This window comes from Antechinus flavipes, chromosome 1 (assembly GCF_016432865.1).
Source record: "Antechinus flavipes isolate AdamAnt ecotype Samford, QLD, Australia chromosome 1, AdamAnt_v2, whole genome shotgun sequence".
Taxonomy (NCBI): Eukaryota; Metazoa; Chordata; class Mammalia; order Dasyuromorphia; family Dasyuridae; genus Antechinus; species Antechinus flavipes.
Genome location: NC_067398.1, coordinates 235087836 through 235114493, shown reverse-complemented (window position 1 = coordinate 235114493; position 26658 = coordinate 235087836). Strand labels below are relative to the sequence as shown.

The 26658-nt window shown below is 34.2% G+C and overlaps 1 pseudogene; it reads left to right on the top strand.

The window, feature by feature from the left end:
* Positions 1-23568: 23568 nt before the first annotated feature.
* On the top strand, positions 23569-24332 carry LOC127545021 (40S ribosomal protein S4-like; annotated as a pseudogene).
* Positions 24333-26658: the final 2326 nt, after the last annotated feature.

Here is a 26658-nt window from a genome sequence, read left to right as displayed (position 1 = left end):
ATTCCAGTATTATTTTTTAAAACTGATTATAACTTTTAGATAGTCTATTTTAATGTCTTCTCTTCTTGATCTGTTCTTCAGATCTGTTATTTTTCTTATGAGATGTCTCACATTCTCTTCTATTTTTTTATTCTTTGTATTTCATTTTATTATTTTTTTGTTCTCTTATAATGTTGCTGGTTTCCCCTTGGTCAATTCTAACTTTCAAGGAGTCATTTTCTTCCTTAAGAGTCTAGATTTCCCTTTTCTAATTAGTTGACCTTTTTTAATAATCTTGCTTTTTTTTTAAAAATTGTTCTTTTTTAACCCAGTTTTTTCTTGATTTTTTTCTTTTTTTTGAGTCCTATGAATTCTTTTTGAACAGATTATCATTTGATGTTACTCTTTGTGCTAGGAGAAGCTATTTTTGCTTCATTATTCTTCTCTGAAGATGAACCTTAGTCTTCTCTGTTCCCATAGTGTTTTTCTCCTTTGCCTGCTCATTTTAAAAAAAATTATAGTAGTTTGTTGTTATGATTCTCTTTAGTCCTGGAGTGCTTTGACTTCAGATTCTGCACTTTTTTTTTTCTTTCTCCTCTGTCCTGGAACGTAAACGAAGAGCTCTGCCCTTCTGTAAGTTCTCATAGCCAGCAACATCTCTTTCCCTTTGCTTATTCCTTCACTAAGTGTATGATAGTTGCTTCTTGAGCAGGGACATAGCTCTTATTCACAAAGATTCCTTTCATATTTCCCAACTCAGATACTGAACTACTCACTCTCTTCAGGAAGTAAAAATTCCTTTGGTTGGGGTGAGGTATCTCCCAACCCAACTAGTCCCAAACTTCACTTGTTTCAGACAAGCTATCCTGGAGATATTTACATTTCACAAGGAATAAACCTCTATCTTCCCATCTTTCTTCGTATCTCCTATTGTTGCGGAAGAACCACTGTTCTCCATTTATTTTTACAGCTCTACATTCACCTTGAGGTGCTATTTTATTTTTTAAAAAATTTTCTATTTTTACAGCTCTATGTTAACCCCGAGGTGCTATTTTATCTTGTTTGTGAAGGAAATCTGGAGAGCTTGCAATTTTCAGATCTATTCTGTCATCTTACCAGAATCTTCTCTGCCAATTCTTTGGTGAATTTTTTAACATCTCTTTCCATTTGGTCTATTCTGTTTTTTAAGGTGTTATTTTATTCCATTTTTAAAATAATTCTTTTTCAAAGCTGTTGACTATCATGATTTTCTTGCATCACTTTCATTTCTTTTCCTAATTTTTCTTTACCTGTCTTATTTGATTTGGGAAATTAAAAAAAAAATCTCTTTCATGGCTTCAGATCAATTCACACTTTTTCTTTTAACGTCTTAGATAAAGTAATTTTGACTCTGTTTTCTTCTTCTGAGTTTTTGATTTTTCCTGTCACCATTGTAACATTATATGGTTAGGATCTTCTTCTTCTTGTTTGCTTATTTTTCCAGTGTATCTTTTGACTTTTAACTTTATTTTAAAATTGAGCTCTCCTCCTGGTCTCAAGCTTCAGATTTCCAGCTGTTTTCAGAACTGTTTGGATTTTGCAAGATTTCAGTTCTTCCAAGGGAGTAAGATCTAAGGAGAGGCGTGCTTATTAATCTCCTGGCCTGTGCTTTGTTCTGTGAGTTACCACAAAAACTCTACTCCCTTGCAGTCACAAATTCTGGTACTTCTCTTCATTTGGATTTGAGTAAAGGCATTGTAACAGAATCCTGAACCTACTACCAACAAAGGGACCCTGGTAATCTCTTTTTGACCAGGTATCTGACCCCTTACTGTCTGTAGGCTGAGAGCTCGAGAAGCAGTCTGCTGCTGCTGATTTCCAGTGGTTCTCAAAGTATGGTCTAGCGAATCCTGGGGATCTCTGAAACCCTTTTAGAGGGTCTACAAATACAAAAATAGTTTTTATTTCCAATATGGTAAATGTCTATAAATATAATATAGATAAACAAAAATGCTTTGGAGAGATCCTCAATAATTTTTAATAGTATAAAGATACTGAAAACAAAAGTCTGAGAACCACCGACTAGGCAGTGTCTGCTTTTGGTTTTCTGGAGTGCACCTGTGCTGGTATAGCTTGTACTCCACCCTCATTCTGGTGTGATATATTTTTTCTGCCACTTTTAAATTGTCTTGGTCTGGAAAATTGTTTCAATACATCTTTTTGTGGGTTATATCACTCCAGAATTGTTTTGAGGTATTATTTAAAGTTTTTGCAGGGACATTTGGGAGAGCTTAGGTGAATTTCAGGCTTTTCTCTGACATCTTGGAGAAAAAAATTTTTTTTGCTCCCATTTTTTCCCCACCCATTCCCACCTCAGTTAACTATCTTGCAGAATGAGTTTGAGAAAGAATGACAAAGTTGGCCATCATCTTCAAGAGTATCTGGAGAAACTTTTTGAGAGAATTTAATTAATTTTCTGGAGAAGTTATTCTATAGAAAAAAGACATCCTGAATAAAGACTTTAACTATCATAATGAAATAATTGAATCATTGGTGTTTAGTGCCTTGTTTTTTAACTGGCAACTTTAACCTATGGTTAAATATGATCCTGATTGTGATCTTTCTCAAGCTTGGTTTTCTCTCTTTCTCTCACACAAAGATGGTCATATATATGTGTGTGTGTATATTTGCATTATGGATCTATTAAGAAATTATATATCCAGTACCATTAACATTTCATTGGCCTGTTATTTCACACTGAGAAAGGAAAGAAAGCTTACTGGAAAAGAAGTTACTCTCATTTATATGAAATGGAGTGGGCCTCAGAATAATTAATAGACAAGATTGTTTATTAATGTATAAAAATTTGTAGGGTAATGTAAAAATGTGTTTATAAGGTAATATAAGAACTTACATATTTGTTCTTAACATCTGAGAGATGTATAAGAAGTCTGAACTTCCATTACGTATAGTTTGTTATTTAAAAATTATTTATATAATACATAGCATAATAGTAAGAAATTTCCCATGCTTCTGAATGTTTTGAAGTATATCATTGATGATGTTTTTCATTCTTTTCCTAATTTTTTGCAATAAAATCATTACTTACCCATCAATTTCCTCCCTATATCTACTCCCAAACAATTTTTTTCCCTAACAAATAAATATATTCATGCAAAACAAGTTCATATATTGGCCATATCTGAGAATGTGTATTCCATTTGCCAAATCTACATTACATCTTGGTCAGGTAGTAGGAAACATTTCATCACTGGTTTTCTGAAATCATAAATGGTCATTGCATTGATCAGAATTCTTAAATCTTTTAAAATTGTTTTCCTTAACATTACTATGGTCATTGTCATGTTAGCTAAAAGTCCCAGAGAGGTAGAAAATACAGCACTTCCATCCAGAATTCATAAACACCTTGGAGACACATTAAAAAAAAATAATTATAAGTTTTTATTGACAGAACCCATGCCTGGGTAATTTTTTTTTTTTACAACATCATCCTTTGCACTCACTTCTGTTCTGACTTTTCCCCTCCCTCCCTGCAGCCCCTCTCCCAGATGGCATATTAAATATGTCCTATACATGTTAAATATGTTACAGTATATCCTAGATACATTATATCTTTGCAGAACCGAATGGTTCTCTTGTTGCACAGTTCTGTTGTTCAGAAGGTAAAAATAACCCAGGAAGAAAGACAAAAATGCAAACAGTTTACATTCATTTCCCAGTGTTTTTTCTTTGGGTATAGCTGCTTCTGTCCACCATTGATCAATTGAGACTGAGTTAGATCTTCTCTTTATCGAAGAAATCCACTTCCATCAGAATACATCTTCATACAGTATCGTTGAAGTATATAATGATCTCCTGGTTCTGCTCATTTCACTCAGCATCAGTTCAGGTAAGTCTCCTTGGAGACACATTTAAAGACTACTTCTAAACCAGCTCAAATTTCTTAATAAAATATTTAAGTAGAATAACACTTTAATAATATAAATGAATCTTAATATATAGTAGAGATATAGAGACAAGGCTTGGAGGCAAAGACAAGCCAAGGATCTAAAGAAAGAAATTACCATGTATATCTATCCTGCCCTTTGGAGTTTATATAAGTATTTGTGTTTTCTACTCACTCACTACCCATCGCCACTTTCGAGTAGTGGTTTACTTGGCCCCAGCAAACCTTATACATCTGAATGGGGGCTTTAAATAGGATTTCCCCTAAATTTTATATGCTTGTTTCAGTTTTGATTTGATTCCTATTAGTCCAAAACAGGTGGGCATTTCATTTTCTTGTATTTGTCATCAATGAGAAAGCCCCAAGAGTTCCTTATCTCCTTATATTTAACTGAAATTACTGTCTTCAAAATTCCTTATGGCATAATAACATTCCATTCATTCATATACCATTGTTTTTTAATGGTTAGTTGGTTGTTATCCTTCATTCTTAAAGAGGACAAAAACTACATCATTATGTTAGAGTCAAGTTAATGTGTCTGACTGTGGCTAATTATACCAGTATGAGCTTTGAATTCTCTACCATGGGTTGGGCACAAATAATCTATATGAACATTTGGGTGGATTCTCTAACTTTGTGCATCTCATGGTTTTTCTGAGTTAATTCAATTCTGCTTTGCTCATAAAGCACAGCACCTTCTTTGATGAAGGCATACTACCGTAGGTGGTCCTTTGCCAGGGTCTCCTATGTCATTCAATCAATTCTAAAGTTTTAAAGAAAGATCTTGAGAATGTCCTTTTATCACTTTTCTGACCACCATGTGAACACTTGCCATAAAATAGTCCTTTGGCAAGTTCATATTTAGCATCTGAAAAATGTTCAGTCCAACAGTTGTGTTCTATGCAGTAATGTTTGAATGTTTAGCTCTTTAGTTTGAGAAAGGTTCTGTGTCTGATAGCTGATCCTGCCAATTGATCTTTAGAAACTTCCTAAGACAATTCAAATGGAAGCAATTCAGTTTTCTGGCATGGCACTGAGATATTGTCCAGGTTTCACAGGCATATGACAACGAGGTCAGCACAAGGGTTCTGTAGATCTTCAATTTGGTAATCAGTTTAGTACATCTCCTCTCCCACACTTTGCTTCAGAGCCTCCCAAACACTGAGCTGGGTCTGGCAATGTGTGTCAACCTCACTAGCAGTGTGTACATCTTTGGAAAGTATACTGCCAAAGTAAGTGAACTTATTCACAGCATTCAAAACTCGCCATTTGCTGTGCCTCGTGGTTCCACATATGGATGGTGTGTTGGAATGGAGTACCGGTGTTTTCCTGGTGTTAATTGTTCAGCCCAAAAGAATTTATCCACACCTTATTGAATCTCAGCTTTGGAGGCTGGAATTGAGTACTTAAACATCTGCAAACAAAAAAAAAATCATTCACTAACACTTCCTCCCTCCACTTTAGTTTTGACTTGTAGCTGTTTCCAGTTAAAGAATTACAATCAGTGTGGTAGATGACTTTATGTTTGTTTTCATTGAAAATGTTTGACAATATGGCTGAAAACATTATACTAAAAAGCATGGAAAGAAGCCTCATTTCTCTTCATTGGTGATTAGGAAGCTTAAGGACATTGTTCACTAAGTAAATGAAAGGCTTACAAGAAAACACTATATCACTATTAGCAGTGCCTATCCTCCTACTACAACAAACCTGGCTAAGGTCAAAGAAAAAAACTATGAATATCTGGAGACCCTTATCATCAATGTGCCAAAGGACTTAAAATTCTGGGTGACTTTAATGCTAGACTAGGCTCAGACTATCAGACATGGCAGAGAGTCCTCGGGAGGAATGGAGTTAGAAAGAGCAAAAGCAATGATTACTTACTACTGAAGACTTGTGCATCTCATGACCCTCTCATTACAAACACTATTCCATTTACCTAAATACAATAAAACTTCATGGATATACCCTTACAGCAAACACTGGCATTTAATTGACTATGTGATTATAAGGAGAAGAGATAGGGTGTGAGAATGACAAAAGCAATGTATCGTGCAGACTGCTGGACTGATCACAGACTTATCTTCTCCAAGCTGAATATAACATTCAATGAAAGTGATGGCCTCAAGCAAAAAGATTATCAGAAGAATTAATGTAAACAGTCTGAGAAGGAACAGTTTGCTACTAATTTGGAGGTTAAGTTGAGCCAATACATAGTTGCAACAGTGAAGCAGACAAGGAGTGAGCAGCTTTCAGGGATGCAGTGTACAGCACTGCATTTGCTTATCTGGAGCAGAACACCTGCAAACATCAAGACTGGTTTGGCAAAAATTATGGGGAAATTCAGAAGCTGCTAAATAAAAAAAAATGAGAATTTCACAGACTGGAATAATTCATTGCTCTCTAAGAAGGTAGAATTTGATTCCATCAAAAATAAAATATAACTGAAACTTGAGGAGAAGCAATATTCTTATGCAGTAAGAAGGAAGATGAAATTTGGTTTTATGTTGATAATAACAATCTAAAGTGCTTTTATGATTCCCTAAAGGTTATATATGGGCCAAAGACTATGGTGCATCTCAACTATTTAATGCTGAGGAAGCCACATTGACTTGTGATAAGGACATGATTTTAGAAAGATGGGCTGAACACTTCCACAGCGTTCTCAACAGACTATCATGAATCAATGCTGAAGTCATTGACTGTTTACCTCAGGTTGAAATCAGTCACTTCCTAGCTGAAGTTCCAACTGAAGAGATTTTAAATGCTATTAAGTTACTTTCATGTGGCAAAACACTTAGTGCTGATTGTATTCCAGCTGAGATTTATAAATTGTCAAGGGGAGTAGAGAACTGGTCCATTGCTCATACAAAAGCTTTCCAGGTTATATGGTCCTTTATCTCAGAGCCAGTATGGCTTTGGAAGGGCCTGAGGAATAGTCAATATGTTTTTTGCTGTCTGACAACTCCAGGAGAGATGCCAAAAAAACAAAGGTATGTATACAACATTTGTAGATCTTTGATACACTAGTTGCTGGAACATTATGTCAAAATTTGGTTTCCCAGAGAAGTTCATTAGCACAGCCTGTCAATTTCACGATGGCATGTTTTCCAAAGAATATTTTCTTTTAATCAGTTAAGATTCATCTTCTCTTTTATCCTAACATTTTCCTTCAGTTGAGAGAGAACATAAGAAAAATAAAACCCATTATTCAATCAAATATATATATAATCAATCAAAATAAATTTCTATTTTGGCCATGTCCAAAAATATTTTGGGGGGTTCTTATTCTGCATTGAGTCCTTTACTTCTCTATCAGAGGATAATTTATTTCATCATTAGCACTATTGAATTCTGATTGGTCAATATGCTGATAAAAGTTAAGCATAATAGCATTCCATCCATTTCATCAAACACACCCATACATATCCATTCAACAATATTATACTTTCTTAGATCCCCATTCTTTACCTCTTGACAAAGTTATAAATATTTTTAATATATCCTTAGTTTGTTTTACTTAGAACTTATCATTCCTTTAGACTATGCTCTCTCTAATTCCCTCTTTCCTCTTCCCTTCTATTTTTCTGATAACCTAAATGGATTTTTGTACCCAGCTCTGTGTATATATTCTTCCTTCCAGTTCAGATTAGAGTGAGGTTGAAGTGTCAGCCATTCCCTCCCACCTCCTCCTCCTCCTGTCTGTACAGATATATATGTACATACTCTGATAATATGTCATTTTCCCCTAGCCTTCTTTTCCCTTCTCTCCCTCTTTCTTAGTGCATTCCTCTTCTTGCCTCTCTTTCCATTCTTTTCTTAAGATAATCGAAACATAATAGAACTCCTCCTAGACCTTGTGTATTGTATTTCTTTTATGAATTTTTTTGATGACAAGGTTCAGAAAAGACATATGTATCATCTCCCCATATTTGAATATTTATTTCTGTTTAGTCCCTTATCACTGTGTGGTTTTTTATTTGCCCTTTCCTCCAGTCTACTCCCTGACTTTGGATTTGGTGCCAAAGCTAGACTCTACCACACTTCTGGGAAGAAGTTCTGATTCAAGTTCTGTTACTTTCTTGGGACCCTAGTGTCATTATTTTTAAGATCTCAGGTACAGGCCAGGATTTTGCAAGCTTTCAGTCCTCTCAAAAGGGTGTTATCCAGGCCAAGTCTGATTATGGCTCCCCTGGTCTGAGCTCTGGAAGTCCTTTATTACCTGGATTTGGGTCTGTACAAGAGTAGACTACGGCTAGACTTTTTTTTTTCTAATCAGCCACTTCTAATCAACTAGAAAACATTGCTGGCTCAGGAAGAATTATAACCTACCTTGGTCTGGGTTTCTTGCATTGATTATTTGTCTGCAGGTTGAGCTAGATGCTGGAAGTGAGATTTCCAGCTTTGCACCTGAGCACACCATTGCCTCTACACCTGTTAGCTTCTGAACCTCCCTCTTTTTCTGTATACTGATCAGTTCCCCTTTATACACTGCCCTGGATCTAAAACTCAGAACTCGGGGTAGGTGACAAAGCTGCTAAGTTGTACCCGTCCTTACTGCAGTGCCCTCATGTGGGTTTGGGGATGTTCCAGTAGAGTAGGACCTTTTTTTGTGCTGGTGTGTAACCTCTTCCTGCTACTTAAGTTCTCCTTACATCATGATCCTATCTCAGCCCTAAATTTAGTATCTGCAAATCTTTCTGTCTCCTTATGTCTACCTGGGTCAGACAAAGAACTCACTGTGACTTTTTTCTGGATTTTTTTCGTTAAGATTTGATCTGTTTAGAGAAATTGTGGGTGGGAGCCCAGCTGCACTATTGCCTTATACTCCTCCATTTCCCTGTCTCCAATCGTTATTTTGTTTATTTTTTTCCCCAGTTGATGGAAACCCACTTTATTTTCAACTTCATGTAAGCAAAATTGTACATTTTATCATTCATGATAAAATGTAACCCTTGTTGCATGAAGCATTTTTCCCTTACCCATTTTTTAAAAAAGAAATTCCTTCCCTTTTATATTTATTGTTGTTATTGTTATTTTTAAAGAAGAATGTATGTCTTGTCCAAAGCTTTTTCTGCATCTGTTGATGAGCAATTTTGTTGTTCTTTTAATTATTATGATAGTTTTCTTAATATTGAACTTACCCTAATAAATCTAATGTGACTTTAGGGCATAACATTAAGATATCTTGCTGCAATTTCATTGAGAATATCTTACAATTTTTATATCAATATTCATTAAGTATATTAATCTACAGTTTTCTTTCTTTGTTTTAATATTCCTTGAATTCAGTATCATGGAAATATTTGTATGGTGAAGAATTTGATAGGGGCTCATCTTTTCCTATTTTTTCTTTTTTTTTTTTCTCAGCTAATGTACAATTGGAATTGTCTTTGAAATGTTTAATAGAATTCACTTTTAAGTCAATCTGGTCCTGGATTATTTTCCTATGAGAATTCATTCATGACTTGTCTGATTTTTTTTTTTTTTTAATTTGGAGGTTTACTTCTGGTTCTATTAACCTGAACATTTTATATTTTAAAAAATATTCATCTATTTCATTTGGTTTATCAGTTTTATTGTCATATGTGAGAATTAGATGGGGATTATGAATTACCCAGAATTATGAAAATCAAATTGTAGAAATAAAACTTAAATTAGAAAATTGAAACTCATAAGGACATCAAAGAATGTGATCAGGGTGGTGGTCTTAGATTTGAAAAAGTCCCTTTGGACTTTTCCCATTCTTCCTCCACAGAAATGTAAACTCCTTGGGGCAGTCACTGGCTCTATGATGAAAGCTAAAGATTCACATTCTGTAATTTCTGTAACACCCAATTAATGGAGAAATGGGGGAGGGAATTGTGCTTCAGCATAGGAAATAAAAGCATTGCCTTTGCAGTTTCAAATGTATATCTGCTAACCTAGGTACCCATTCATGCAATTCCTGAATTTATCAGTGAGTTAGTATGAAGCGGGTTGTGGTCCTTTTAAGAAACTGATTTGTGATTCCTTTCAGATTGATTTGTGATTAAGATTATTCCCAGCCCCTCCAGGCTGATGCATTATCAGCTCAGGAAGCCTGCACCTTTGATTCACAAATCCTGGTCAAAAGCATCCCTTTGAATTCCAATAGGAGATCCCTATTTTGTTTGTCCCAGTTCCAATTGGATTTGAGCCAACTTGGGCCATCCCAGTCCTCATTCTGATGATCTGCTGGGGCTTCCCAACCCCCACCAAGACAAGTAATATAATGAGCTTCCATCAACTAAGGCTTTTGCAGATGGACCAGGGCAGTCCCCCTTTACAGCCAGGATCTTTCTGCCCCTGGAATATTGTTTCCAGTGCTATCTTCTCTTTACCCTATTTCCTTAACTAGACTTTAACCTTACTTCCAATCCCCATAATAAACTTCTTTTATTAACCTTGGTTTTTGGGTCTGTAAATTCCTTTACAGAGGATCTCTGTGCCGCCAGAAGGGAATCCCCGAACTCCCTACCCTTGTGCTGCCATTAGATCTCATTTAATTCCCTGACCACCAGAAACCCTAATTTCATTTGGGTTCCCCAAATCTAAACCTCATCAAGTGGAGTTTTTGGTAAGGTATTTTGTTTCTTCCACATATAACTGGGCAAAAATATTTCTAATAATTTCTTTTATTTTTTCTTTTATTTATTGGGAATTTTCTTTTATCCATTTTTGGAACTAAAAATTTAGTTTTCTTTTAAAAAATATTTATTTAGGATTGGTTTGTCTATTTGATCCCCGCCCCCCTACCAATAGCTTCTAGTTTTATTTATTAATTCAATGTGTGTTTTTTCTTTCCATTAAAAAAAACACCTCTTTTTTTGATTTTCAAGATTCATACTTTGGTGTATAATTGGGGTTTTTAATTTGTTAATTTTTTTAGGAGTTTTAAAGTTGCATTCTCAAGATTCACTCATCTGTTATTTTATTGATGAAAATATTCAGAGATATAAAAATTTCCCTAAGGACTTTCTTATTTATTTTTATTAGATTTATCTAGATTTGGAAAGGATATGCTGAAGGTTCTCACTATTTCTGTAACTCCAACTTTTTCTTTAAATATTTAGATGTTACTCCATTTGATAGGCATATTTTAGTATTGATATTAATTTACTGTTTTTGGTAACATTTTGCAAATGTAATTTCCCTGTTTATCACTTTTAATTGTCTAATTTTATGGTCACTTTGAGATCATGATTTACTTATTTACTTCTGGTGAAGCATAATAGAATTTGCTAGTGAGTCTTTTACATTTCAAGTGAACTTGTCATTAACATATTGTTAGAATCAACTTTCATACCCATTAGCTATCTATGTATGAGTTCATCCCATTCACTTTGTGTGGAATTAGGAGCACCTGAATGAAAAGTTTGGCGTTTGAGATCAGAAAGTCTTTATTTTTATTTTTTATTGAGGCAATTGGGGTTAAGTGATTTGCTCAGGGTCACACAGCTAGGAAGTATTAAGTGTTTGAAGTCACATTTGAAGTTAGGTCCTCCTAACTTCAGGGCTGGTACTCTGTCCACTAGCTGCCCCTAAAGTCTTTTTTCTTTCTAGCAAAAAGGCACAAAGTCCAAGCTCTGGCTCAGGAAGCCTGGAATTTCAGAATGTGGAAGCTTACAGGCTTCCTTTATCCTAATTTTAACCGCCCCCCCCTCATTATTACATAATCAGTTCCTGCCCCTAAGGAGCTTCACTCTAAAAGAGGTAGATAACAGTAGAAAATTAGGGAAAGTTACTTATAACAAAAAATTCTTTTCAAATTTCGAGCCACCACCCTTGATTACAAAACCCAGCCCCTGTTCCCAAGGAGTTTACTTTCTTAAGCAGGCAAAGTTCAGAGGACTCCTATTCAAGTCTAAAACCTTAAAACTTTCACCCTTGATTATTCTTTGATATCATTGTGGGTTTCAATTTGTTTCATATATCCAATTTAATTTTCATAACTGTGGAAACCACATGTTCATGCATTTCTCAAAATCCCTATTATTGCTTGTTTATATTTATGCCTTTAATGTTATTTTTATATTTCCCTGGATTCTTGTATCCTAAGGTTTTATTCGGATCTGGTATTTTCACCGAGATAGCTAGATGACACTGTAGGCAAGAGTGCCATATCTGCATTTAGAAAGATTTGAGTTCAAAATCCAGATTCAGGTATTTATTAGTTGTGTAATGCTGCACAATTCATTTAAGTTCTGTCTTAGTTTCCTCATTTGTAAAACAGGGATAATGAAGCCCCTAGATGAATAAAATGGGATAATTGTAAAGCACTTTTTTGTTTAACATATTTTATTTTCCTCCATTACATATTAAAACAATTCCAACTTTAAAAAAAAATTTTAATTACTTTTTTTTTTTTTAAGTTTTGAGTTCTTAATTCCCTCTGTGTGGTACAGGTGCTAGACTCCTTTCCCAAATTAACTAATCAGAGATATCTTCAGGTACAAAGAGAAAGCATTTATTTAATCTCTGCAGGGAAGGAGCCAGACACAGGCCTGGGAATCATCCCAACTCCAGCCATGTGCTCCGGATGCTTCCATCTTCTCAGTCTTAAATAACAAAAGACTCAAGCCTTTTCATTGGATAGAGTAAAAGGATGTAACCATCCTTGACCAAAGATCACCAATGTTGTCTGCTTCTTACAGGTCACTTCACTTCCTGTAACTTCACTAACTTCTTGCATCCTGGGGTTCAAGACCTGGGAATAGGGATCATGTGATTTAGTCTCAATACTGAGAAATACTTCAATCAGTCCCATTCATATCCCTCTCTCTCTTTTCACCCTCTCCCATCTCTGAAATGGTAAGCAATCATATAGGTTACACATGTGTAATCATGTAAAATATTTCTATATTAATCATTTTATCCAGAAGACTCTAATAAAAGAAAATGAAAGTTATATTCGAATAATATCATTGTCTCTTTAGTTGGATAGTATGCTTCATAATTAGTCCTTTTGGGTTATCTTGAGTCATTGTATTACTGAGAATAGCTAAGATATTCACAGTCCTTCATCATATAATATTGCAATTATTGCATATAATGTTCTCCTGGTACTAGTCATTTCACTATTCATCAGTTCATTTAAGTCTTTCCAAGTTTTTCTGAAATCCTCCTGCTTGTCATTGCTTATAATTCAATAATATTCCAACACAATCATATACCACAGCTTGTTTAACCATTCCCCATATCATGGATATTCCTTTGGTTTCTAATTTTTAGCCACCAGAAAAAGGATTTATTTATTTATTTATTGTTTTGCTGAGGCAATTGGGGTTAAGTGACTTGCCCAGGGTCACGCAGCCAGGAAGTATTAAATGTCTGAGGTCAGATTTGAACTCAGGTCCTCCTGACTTCAGGGCTGGTGCTCTATCCACTGTGCCATCTAGCTGCCCCAGAAAAAGGATTTCTATAAATATTTTTATACAAATAGATCTTACACGCATGCATGTACACACACACACACAATTGAACCAGTTCATAGTTCCACAAACAGTGCATTAGTGTCCCAGATTTCTCACATCCTCTCTAACATTTATCATTTTTCTTTATTGTCATCTTAGCCAATCTGATAAGTGTGAGGTAGTATCTGAGTTGTTTTAGTTTGCATTTCTCTAATCAAAATGATTTAGAGCATTTTTTCATAGGATTATAGATAGCTTTGATTTCTATATCTGAAAACTACCTGTTCATATCCTTTGACCATTTATCAAGTAGGCAGTGACTTGTATTTTTATAAATTTGATTCAATTCCCTATAGGTTTGAGAAATCAGAACTTTTATTTTATTCAGATAAAGTTTTTCTGCTTTTCTTTCAATTTTGGTTGTATTGTTTTATTTGTGCAAAAAGTTTTAATTTTATATAATCAAAATTATCTTTATTGCAAATTGACCTCTATTTTCTTTGGTCCTGATGCAACTAGTGGCAGTGCAGAGAGTTGTGGGAATCCCCTCTGTTCCACGGAGGTCCAATGTGAAAGAATTCACAAATACGAAAAGTCTGAATGACAATGGGGAAGTTTATTGTTGACACTGAGAAACCAGCTTTGCTAGGAAGATAAGATTTCTTAGTGGCAAGGACCTGTCAGAGAAATAGAGGTTATCCCTGAGAAGAGGGTATTTTCACCCTGGTAGGCAGCTGTGCCAAGAGGAGAGGTTTCTTGGCAAAGCATAATTCCTACTTCAGACTTTTACAAAGATTTGGAGTTCAAAACGGTCATTTTATTGGCAGTCTGGGGGTAGGGCTTCTATTGAATGAGATTCCTTCAATATTGTCACCCCTCAGTCCTAGATTTCCAGTTGAGTGAGCCCACTTAAGTTTGAGCTACTGGGAGCAGTCCTGAGCTAATCCATTCAATTGAAATATCAGATCCAGATCTCCAGATCAGATCCACTTAAGTTCTCGACTAATCTTGATGAAACCACTTAACTGCCCCGAAGGGTGGGTCTCTGTCAGGAGAGTTTCAGAGCTCACCCTCATGGCTTCCCCACCCACCCAAGAGTCAGGGGACAGTTTCAGGTTTCACCCCTTCAGACCTAAATTCTTACCTTATCCATTAGGATATGACAGATAACAATTCCATGATCTCCTAATTTGCTTATGGTATTACCCTATATGTGTAAATCATGTGCCTATTTTGACTTTCTCTTGGTATACAATTTGAGATATTGGTCTACACCTAGTTTCTGACATACTGTTTTCCAGCTTTCCCAACAATTTTTTTCAAATAATGAGTTTTTGTTCTAAAAACTTGGATCTTTCTGTTTTAGATTACTATGGTCAATTACAACTGTGTCTTGTTTGCCTAATTTATTCCACTGATCCATGTTTATAAAACTTAAAACTATATAAATGTGTACTACTATTATTATCATTTCATCAGAAATGATTGAAAGTCTTCTATTTCATCAAAGAGTCATTCCTCCCACCCCCCATCCCCCCAACTGTAAGGATTATATTAACTTTTACTGAGTAAATAATTCTTCATTGCATGTCTATGTCTTTTGCCTTCTATAATATCTTGTTCTAAGATCTTTACTTTTTGGAAGTGTTGGCTGCTAAATCTTATATGATCCTGACTACAATTTCTTTGTGATTGAGATCTGCTTGCAGATTTTTTCTCCTATCTTGAAGCTTTAGTTTGAAGCTATAGTTTTGAGCTCCTTTAAGGCTTAGTTTGGGGGGTGCTTTCAAATGATCAATAGATTTTACCTTTACTTTGTCCTCCAATTCTAAGAGAATCAGGCAATTTTCTTGAAATATACTATTTAAGCCGTATGGGAAGAGGGATCTTGATTCTCAAGTCATTCAGTGATCCTTAAATTATCTCTTTTTGATTGTTTTGATATGAAATACTTTACATTTTCTACTCTTTTTTTCAGTCATGTGACTTTTTTCAACATTTCATGTCTCATAGAATCATTATTTGGTCCTTTGTAATTTTTAAGGAGTATATTGATTGGATAGTGTTTTGTACCTTTTATGCCAAGCTTTTTATTCTTTTTCCAATTCCAGATTTTTATTTCTTTTCCATTTCCCCTCCTCCCCCCTTCCAGGTTTCTAATTTCTTTTCCAATTGTTTCCCCAACCCTCTCTTTCATTTTAAAAATCATTTAAACTTAAAAACAAAAAAACAAAAAAACCTCCTTTCATTTCTTCCAACAATTTTAGTTGAATTTTTAACCAAGCTCTGGGTTTTGTTTTGTTTTATTTTTTTGAAGTTTTACTTATAATTGTCTGGAGTCATTTCTATTCCATTGAGTTTGTCTTGAGTATCCTTTTCATTATAATAACTCTTAATGGTGAAATTTTTATTTACTTATTCTTTTAGCCTTACTTCTTGACTTTAGACTTGATGTTAGGGACCAACTTCTGGAGGGAATGTCTGGGTCATGCTTTGTTCTGTTTTGTATCCTCTGGATCTTATTACTATTTTATTATGGCACTGAATGTTGAGTACCTCAAGCACAACTAAGATCAGGAAGCTGCAAGATTTTAGTATTTCCACGGAGTGTAATCCAGGTAAAAATCTGAACACTTCTTTTTGTCTGAGCTCTGCAAGTTCCTGACCTCAGTTTGGGTATAATCTGTATATCTGTGTGTGTATATATATCTGTATATCTGTAGCCTAGAGTGTGAATGACAGTGTTGGAATTTTCTATCTATTCATGCTTCCTACAGCCTCTGTATGACAAATCTGTGTCCTCTTTTTTGCCCTTCTACATAGCCATGGGTGAGCTCTCATTCAGTCCCTATCGTGCACTGTTCACAATAAGTTCCCGGTTAGACCTTGCCCCTCTTCGCTGCAGACTTCTCTTTATCTGTCTCCCTAAACCAACCTAGGTAATCTGTGATTTTGTTCTTAGATTTCCTAATCAGGATTTCATCTACTCTGTTTTGGAGATGTTTGAGGAGTGATTATGGAATATAGCTGAATTGTATTGATCATTTTTATTCATCACCTTGGCTGGCTTTTCTATTTGTGCATTTCATCAAAAATACTGCCCTAAAGGAATTAAAAATCTCACAAACAAGTAGAGAAAAGCAGAACAATTAAATGTATTACTTTTAGAACATAGCACAAAAAAATTTACATTCAGTAAAGGTCCTAGGAAGCATAGATTAAAAATTGATTGAAACTAAATAATCTAATCCAAAATAATTAGGTGAAGGAACAAATCATAGAAACAATTACTAATTTCATTTAAAAAATAATGATAACAATGAGACAACATGCCAAAATTTGTGGGATGAATACAAAACATACTTAGAGGAAATTTTATATTTCTAAATGCTTACATCAGTAAAAGAGAGAAAGAGCAGCTCAATGAATTGAGCATACAATTAAAAAAAAATCCTAGAAAAACAAGAAACTTTTTTAAAACACCCAATTAAATAAGTTTGAAAACCTGAAAATGAAGAGAAGAGATAAATTAAATACAAAGAAAAAAATCCATTGAACTAATCACAAAAACTAGGAAGTGGTTTTATGAAGGATGAGGTAAAAAGATAAAACCATTAACAGATGATTTAAAAATGAAATAAGAAAACAAATTACCAGCATCAAAAAATGGAAATTGTAAATGGACAACCAGTGAAGATGAAATTAAAACTAATACTAAAAGCTATTTTGCCCAATAAATTTGACAACTTAACTAATAGGAATGAATGTTTCTAAAAATATAAACCCCCAAATTAACAGAAGATGAACGTGAAAGCCTAACAATCCTATCCTATAAAAATAAATAATAAAAGGGCAGAAAGAAAGAAATTGAACAAGTCATAAATGAAAGCCATAAAGGAAAAAAAGCCCATATCAAATAAATTTACAAATGAATTCTACCAAACATTTAAAGAATAATTCCAATACTATGTAAACTACTTTTAAAAAATTGGTAAAGAAGGAACCCTATGAAATTTGTTCATGACACAAATATGATTTTGATACATAAAACAGGGAAAGCAAAACTGAAAAAAAGAAAACTACAGACCAATTTCCTGAATATTAATGTACATTTTTTAAATAAAAGAGATTATGGCAATATTATCACAAATGTCATATTCCAGATTGGATTTATTCTAGGAAAGTGGGGTAAGCCTAATAGTAGGAAAACTATAAACATAACTGGTCATACCAATAATAAGAATGTTGTCTTACAACTTATACTTCCTGTGGAATGTTGCTAAATTATGTTGCTTTCATCTTTGATAATAACTTAGATATACCATGTTGTAGTTAAGTAGGCTGAAAATCACTGGTTCACATTTTGCCTGTGGCACATGCTTTTACAATATAGCTGTCTGCATGTTAATTTGAATTCATATGTGTATTGCTCATTTCCCACTACATTTATATTATTTATTTTATTATTTTCATACTCATACTTATAAAGTAATATTGATATGACTAAAATAATCACATGATTATGTGACCATGATCTTAATAAGAGCACATGGGAGCCTTGCCTTGGCATTATCTGGAAACTGTTATGTAAATATGTTATGTAAATATGCATTTCATATCTATCTCTAACATATTATTCCTTCATGGACCTCTATTTATCTCTGCTTCCAATTCCTTACATTTTTATAAATTTCAAGTGTAATTTTCTCTTGTAAAGTGATTATCAACAAAGAAAAGATATTGTTTCTCAGTGATTTATGGTTTTTATAAGGTCATATTATCTGGGAAAAGGGAGGTCTTATGATCAGTGCCTGATTTCATTCAGTAGTAAAGACTGTCAATTAAGTGATCATTTCCATTTGTAATGTTCATTATGCTACTTTAGAGTACCTGTTATCTTTGACTCTCTAATTTTCAGACTTTCGATTTTAATTCCATCCCTTTAATGGGTTATATCATTCTTTGCATTGATCTAGAGATTGGGGGATAAGGGTTGTATGTATATTATTCAATCTAATCTTGGCTCAGCCCCCATCCAGAAGAAAATTCCTTTTTATTTCATTAACAGTGTGCTTCATTGACTTATGCACAAGCCATCTTGTAATATTAAAATATTAAATAATATAAATAACATTGATGCAGTCAAAGAAATCATTTCCCAATTGCTTGCAGATTTCTTCACCTGAGATTATAAAATTCTTATCTGCATTCTGGGCAAAAAACCCAGAAGCTCAGTTTTTATTCTAGATCATTTCTTGGAGAAAATCAAGGAATTCACCACTCAGAAAAATATATCAGTGAGTCAGTAGCCAGTCCACTAAAGATAACTTAGGAATCCAGAACATCTCTTCTGATCACTTTCTAAATAGTATAGGCTTTACAGGGAGATTGCATTATGCACTGAGATCTTTCTCAGGCAGATACAGTCAACTACTTCTTTCAACTCTAGGTGCATTTCAGATATATGTGCTTAATTATCCCTTTCACAACAGCAGCTGTGAAGGAGGTGGAAGAATCCATCAAAGGAATATACCATGAAGTGTGAATACACCATTGACTAGCAGGCTAAATCCATAGAGGAGTTTAGCACCATGAAAGAGTTGATTAGCTATAGCAAGGAGAAAGACACCATAAAGCATGGGGTGGGAGGGAGAAGAGAAGGGGGAGGGAGGAAAGGAAAGACACTACAAGTTAAAATGTAGTGGTGAGCTAACCCAAAAGAGATTCAGCCAAGACAGTATATACCATGGGCAGTAGGGAGGAGGGAAACTATCAGGGAAGAATTTGGTAGCTCAGAGGGAGGGATCAAGGAGGAGCCAGGTCGAATCCATCTGGAGGACTAGATCCCAGATCTATCTAAAGATATGCTAATCAATATCTCAAAGATTGTTTAAAGATACTTAGAATTATGGATTTCATCCTTACAGTCACTCTATACAAACAGGATAGTCAGGGACTTGGTAATGCCTGATAATAGTCAGATGGGCTTCCTGATATGAAAAGAGAGTAAACTCAAAATCCATATCATGGTCATATATTTTCTTCATCTCTATTGATAAAGAATCAGGCAGGAAAAGTCAACAAAAACTGAGTTACTTTCCTAAGATGTCTGAAGGTTAGTGCCTTGATAGGAAGGCATTGGTTTAGAAAAGTAAGTACTTTTCCTTTTCTTTGCTCTTCACCTCTCCTCCTTGTGGATCACTAGGACAAGAAAACTTGGAATTTCTACTATATCATTATTGTTAGCAGAAGTTTCTTAAATGTTCTAATTTACTATTAGAATATTTTTAAAAACCATCTAGAGTGGATGGCTAATTAAGAGCCCTAAAACTTTGAACTTAGAAATGTTTCATTCTCTAGGAAGATCAGCTGTCATGTCTGTGTAAATAAAATAAGAATATAAACACATGAAGAACAATTTAAATATCTTTTCACATATATTGGGTTTTGTTTTTATAAAAAAACAAGACTAATGCTAGGCCCAGGAGAGTTGGTGCATTTACCCTTTCTCTTCTACTCCCTTTTTTTCTCTCCCTCTCCTTCTCCTTCCTCTCCCTTTTCTTCCTCTCCAGGGCTTTCTGGCTCTGGACCAGTCTTGTATCTGAAGGAATCTAGCCTCTAAAGATAGGAATTAGGTGCTATCTTTTCTCATAAATGTTTTCCTTTGCACCTCAACTCTGATTTCTAGAGGAAAAAAACAATTAAAAGTTTTGTTTTGATTTTTGTCCCACTTCTCTCCAAAGGGAGATAGATGTTAAAAAATGTTAGGAAGATGAGGAAAATCTTCACTCAGAAGATGGAACCTGTGCTGAGTCTTGAAGGAATTCTAATTCTAATTCTTCAAGATTCTAGGAATCAGAGAGGGATATAGAATGTATTCTAGGCTTAGTATATAGACCATGCAAAGGTATAGGGACAGAAAGTAGAATGTTTTGGGGATCTAGTAGGGCTATTTTGAATGCAATGTGGCATTCAGGAAAGTGATGTATAGCTTCTAGGGGAGTCAGCAATAAGTTTAAGGTCCCCTGACTTTAGGGGGCTTCTGTTTTAGCAATCTGTCAGTGATTCTAAATCTTTTGGCTTTGGAATCTGATGCTGAGACCCCCTGATCTAACAATGCCATTGTTCAATCAATGATTATAAAAGTCTTCTGGCCTAGGAATTAATAATATTTCCTCCCTTAGACTTCAGGGAAGATACATTAGTGATCCTGAGACTATTGTTCTAACAATCTTGTCTGTCAATGATTTCAGGTCTTCTGGCCTTAGAATAAATAGTCTTACAAACATTGTTTGTAGTGATATTGATCATTGTAGTGATGTTGGTCCGTGATAACCAAATTCTTGAGACCATTCCTTAATTCTACCCCTAGGCCATAAAATTAGCATATCTATAACATGAAGAACTAGATAAATGTGTCTACTTGCTTCAAATTCCTTGCTAAATCTTCTGGACTTTAGCCTGCTTCAATTGGCTTTGCAATTACAATAAATTTTGCCCCTTGACTTGGATAGGGTTCAAGCTTGCAAATTCTTTTGAGATACCTCATGACACCAGTCTGTGACCCAGACCTTTTGGAGTCCCTTCCCAACCTCAATAAAGGGAAATCAGTCTGGAAAAGTAGGGGTGAATTGTGTAATCAGGCAAAAGATTTTTTTACTTTTATCCTAGAGGCAATAGGAATTTATAGAAAGTTTTTGCACGGGAGACTTGTATGGCATACTCTGTGCCTTACAAATGTTAATTTGGGGGCTAGGTGGATGATTGATTAGAAAAGGGAGAGGCTAGAAGTCGAGAGACAAAATAGGAACTTTACTATAATAGCACAAGTGAGGAAAATAGAAATGGAGAGAGCTATACAGTGCTTTAGAATCTTAAAATACTTTACATTATCTCTTTCTCTCTCTTTTTGTAAATATAATCATCTTTTTTACATAGGAGGAAACAGACACATACAGAAAAAGAGAGAAGTAGAGAGAGAGAGAGAGCTATGAAATAATCTACACTCAGTAGGAGAATATGGATGATGTTTAATCAAAAGAAGGCCAAACAGTATCATAAAATCCAAGAATCCAGAATGATGAGAGAGCATTAAACTATGTAATATTATGCAAGACTCTAAATTTTTCTGATCCTCAGTCTTTTCTGAAGCCTTAGTAAAAATGGGGAGAACAACAACCTCAAAAGATCATGAAGAAAATGCTTATAAAGCATTTCAGGCTTATAAAGCTTTATAAGCCTGAAATATTGTGCAAATGTGAATGATTATTACTAGAAATACTTTTTCAAGATTCTGTAGCCTTATGTTCTTTTGAGCTTTGGTGTTTAGGAAATTAGAGTAGTTTTATTTTCAGCAAATATATAGCGAATTTTTAATTTAAGACATGAATGGAATACCATTTGATTTTATAAACTATGCTAAAGGAAAGTGTGCTTCCAACTGTTGATTTATTCAAATTATAATGAGAGATGTGGGAACATAGACATATAGCTAGTTTTCTTTTATATGAAAGCTGGGTTGCATGAGAACTAAGTCCCTTCAGTGAATTTATTTTCATTAATTAAATAACAATTCTGTGTCCAATGACACCTTCTTATAATGGGCTAGAACTCTGGAGAAATGTACTTAAAACAAGGATTTTTACAACAAGATGTTAACTCAGTGGAATTGATAAGACAATGATTATCTATTTAGCACGGTGATTAATAGTTTTCAAGTTCAGTATAATTGAATTAATCTTACAACAAATAATAGTTCCCCAGTGATATAATGTTTGGCTTATACTCGGTATACTGCATATAAACTGGGACAAACTCAGCCAGAGAAGGGGTAGGAGACAGACTCGAAAAAGATAGAGGTTTTGAGGTTTTTTTCTCATTTGATATCATCATGACAACTTGCTGAGTAATATAACTTTCAGACTAAGATCTGCATGGTCTGTTAATGATTTTGTGTTTTTTTTTAATTTTATTTCACTTGAACAAACTTTTAAAAGCCATAGTTATTAATGAACAGAATCAAATTTGAAGAAAAACAGGAAATATGAAATAATAGTTGAATTTTACTTTCTTACCAGGGAATTAACATACAGTATAAGATAAATATCTTCAAGACTAGACAGGAATATGCAGTATATTCTGATTCCAAAACTAGGGGTTGAATTGGTTATCTGCTTATACCTAAAAGGGATAAGTTTTCTTTCCTTTCCTCCAAGGGAGAAGAAGTAACAAATATTTAAAGATGAGAAATGAACAGGAAGAAAGATCAAAATTCCTAGAGGATGAGTGGCCTGACTTTGAGTAGGGTATGGAGGGTAAGATAAAAGAGTACAACAGACTGACATATTGGATGGGTGCTTGGTACTACTGCTTGGGACAGCAACCAACATTTGCTTTACCCCATACATCTATATGGTTCACTTGTAAGAACACCTTGAAGAATGGAGCAGAGAAGATCTTGATCTATATTAGTTCCTGGGCAGTGATACTAGGTGTGGCCAGTTGATCTGGGTCCTGGAAAACATCGGATCAAATAATCAAAAACTCTATGCTTTGAGGTAAGGACTTTTAGTAGAAGATAGAAGACTTTTGCTGATGTATACATGTTTTTGTGAATCATATCAACACTCATCAGTGACATATGTGAGAAAAGAGTTTGGAAAGTGGACCTTGTGTTAAGCTGGATATTTGGGTGGGGATGGCATTACTCTTTTGGGCACAAGATTCTGTATATTTGCATCCCTAATCAGTTTATTCTCTCTTTTGGTTATTTAGTGAGATTTGCTATATGGATTAAAATTTTTCTATATTGTTATTATTATTTTTTTTGCTAATAAATTCTGCTCTCATAATTCTTTCTCTTTTAAAATCATTCAGGAAAATTCTGATTTGATTCTATGTTCTCTTAGGAGAACATGGAATAGTTGCCTGATATTGCAAAACTCTGGATCACCTCGTTCAGCCCTGATCATCAATGATCATATGAGAAGTTGGAGATTATTCATTGGGTCTTTACAACATCAGTATTATTAGTATACTAGATATCTTTTCTCACATAGCTCTGGGACTGGCTAGTGTTGTTGCTGAAAAAGATGCTGAGGTCTAGAGGGATAAAGTGGCCAAATACAAATATACACAACTTATAAATATTCAGAGCCTCTGACCCTACAGTTTAGTAAATTTCCTCTTTATCTCAGATACAGCAAAATCATGGCTCATGATTCCAATAAATATCTGAAGTATGGGGCATCTCCAAAGTACTGGATGCTGGATAAGTTAACTAGAATTTTTACTCAACAGCATCTACAGGTCCCCACAAGCTGAGAGAATATATCCTACTCATCATCTTGATGGAAATAGAAATAGAAATGCCCTGAATGGATATGAAGTAAAGAAGATCTGCATGCAGCAATTCATCAAGATTGATGGTAAGGTCCACAGTGATATTACATAGCCTACTGGCTTTATGGTTGCCATGAACACTGAGAAAATAAATGAACATTTCCTTCTTGTTTTGCTGTCCATCATATACTAATGAAAAGGCTAAATATAAATTGTGCAAAGTGAGAAAAATCTATAGGGGTAGAAAGGTATTCTGCAAGTGGTGACCCATGATGCTCATTTTTTCATTACCCAGATCTCTCATCAAAGTGAATTTCATAGATTGTTCTAAAAGCTGGCAAGATCACTGATTTTATCAAGTTTGATATTGGTAAATAAATGTCTAGTGACCAGTGGAGCTAACTTGGGCTGAATCAGTGTGATCATAAACAGTGAGAAACTTCCTGACTCTTTTGATCTTTGTCCATGTAAAAGATGCCAATGGCAATAGTTTTGCCAGTAGACTCTTGAACATTTTTGTTATCGACAAAGGTAATAAACCTTGGATTTCTCTTCCCAGAGGTAAGGGTATCTGCCTTATAATTGCTGAAGAAAGAGTCAAGAGATTGTCAGCTAAACAGAATAATGACTAAATGATAGCAGAAAAGAATTTGTTGGGTTTCATTCAAGTATTTTTTATCAAAAAATATGATTATTCTACAAAAAAAATAAGATACACAAGATAAGAAATGGGTAACTTAAACAACTCAGAATTATAAATGAAATTAAACAAGCTATAAATGCCTTTTTCTTTTTTCTTGGATGAGGATATTATAGGTATAAATGTTGCATAAAATGTTAGAAGATGCTGTATTGATTTTGCTTAATTGCTCTTCTTTGTTACATGGGAAGGCTAATTGATTGAAGGATAGGAGGAAGATATGTCTGAAAATGGCTTATATAAAAAAAAGATATCAATAAAACTTCAAGAAAAAAAAAGGGGGTGGGGAAGGGATTAGTGTCCTAGATGATGATGATAGCTTTATCTATTTGCTTGCATATCATTTCTATATTTGAGAAGTTTTTAGGATCAGAGGAAATTCTTAAACTCCCATATTATTAACCAACAAGATGTCCTTTTCCTTTTTCTTTGATCTTTTTAAAGTGTAGACTTCATAGTAGCATTGTTTAGATCAAAGAGTACCAACATTATAGTAGTTTAGAGACACAGTTCTAAATTGCTTTTCAGAATGGCTTCAACCAATTCATAACTCCACCAAAAGGAAAGTAATATGCCCCTCCAACATTTGTCATTTTTCTCCTTTGTTATTTTTTCCATTCTGATGGAAAGCATGTTGATTGCTTTAATTTCTATTTTCCTAATTATTAATGATTTGAAGCATATTAAGATATGCTTATTGACAACTTGAATTCATTCTTTTGAAAATGTCTTATTTATATCTTTTAATCATTTATGAATTTAATCATTTGCTTTTAGTCTTGTAAATTTGAATACATTTCTCATGTATCATGTGAATCCAAACTAAATCAGTAAAATAAAAATTTTCACAGGCCAGCCTTGGATTGAGCCATATTCATGTGTTCCATGTAAATATTGATTCCTGTTTCCCCTTCTAATAGCTGGAAGATGCCTGGCTTTGTTTTGGATCTTTGTTTGCATTGGAGGGAGTATAAAAGAGGAGATAAAATTCTTCAGGTCATCAGATTTTCTTGTCTTTAAAAAACCACAATTCTTTGTATTTTGAGAAAAGAATAATCTTTGTAGTGTCACCAGGCAGTTTAGATGATCTCTAACACATTCAAAACTAACCTCCTTCTGGGATATGTGCATGTAGTTTCTCTATGTCCCTTGGAATTGTCAAAGATCATTGTATTGCTCAGAGTTACTAAGACTTTCAAAGTTAATTATCATTGTAATATTATTATTACTTTTATTTTGTTTTCCCTAAATCTGATCACTTCACTTTGCATCTACTTATAAATCTTCCTAGATTTTTCTGGAAAAACTCCAATATCCAGAGGAATAAAGTTGCAACAATTTAGGCTGGTCTTACACAATATGGCCTCTGGTGCAGGCAATTTAAATAGGGAAGGGAGAGGATGGGATGACTGAGTAAAATTTTCTATTGGTCAAATGAATATTTGAATAAAGTAGTAGAGTAGTAGATTGTACATGGTATATTGATTATATGGAAAACCCAGTTTACTCAATATAGTGAGTTATATGAATTATTTCATTCATTTGTGCTATATGTGGCAAATATCTGTGGCTAGAATATAATTAACTATTTTATGTTTCACATGATATTAATAGCAATACATTAGACAAAGATATTCATTATTCCATCTATCAATGAATCTTTTATAATCTATATATATATGGAAGACACCTTGTGAAAGTAGAGGTTTTATGGCAGCACTTTCTTTTACCTAATCAAATGTCTTTTGGGCAAATTAATGGGAGGTATCATGATTTAATGCATATAGTATTTTCCTGAAGTCAAGAAGGCCTCAATTAAAATCTCACCTCACATTGTAGCTGTGTGACTCTATGTGAATCATTTAATCTCTTTCTTGGCCTAAACTCATTTGTAAAATGAAAGGGAAGGACAAGATGGCCTCTAAAATCCTTTCAAATTCTAAATTTTTAATCCCATGAAAGTAATACATAATGACATTTTAAAAATGTTATATCATCTTTTTATTTATTTTTAAAAACATCTTTAGAGTATTATATATGACTAATTGATAGGTTTTAATTCTTCTGAAAACTACCTGTTTATATCCCTTCCATTTATTGATTGGAGATTGAATTTTACTTTTATAAATTTGGTCCAGTTCCCTATATATTTGAAAAAATAAGGCTGTTAGCTCAGAAATTTACTATCAAATTTCCTTTCAATTTCCTGCTTTCCTTTTAATTTTGGCTGCATTGGTTTTGATTATGTAAACACTTTT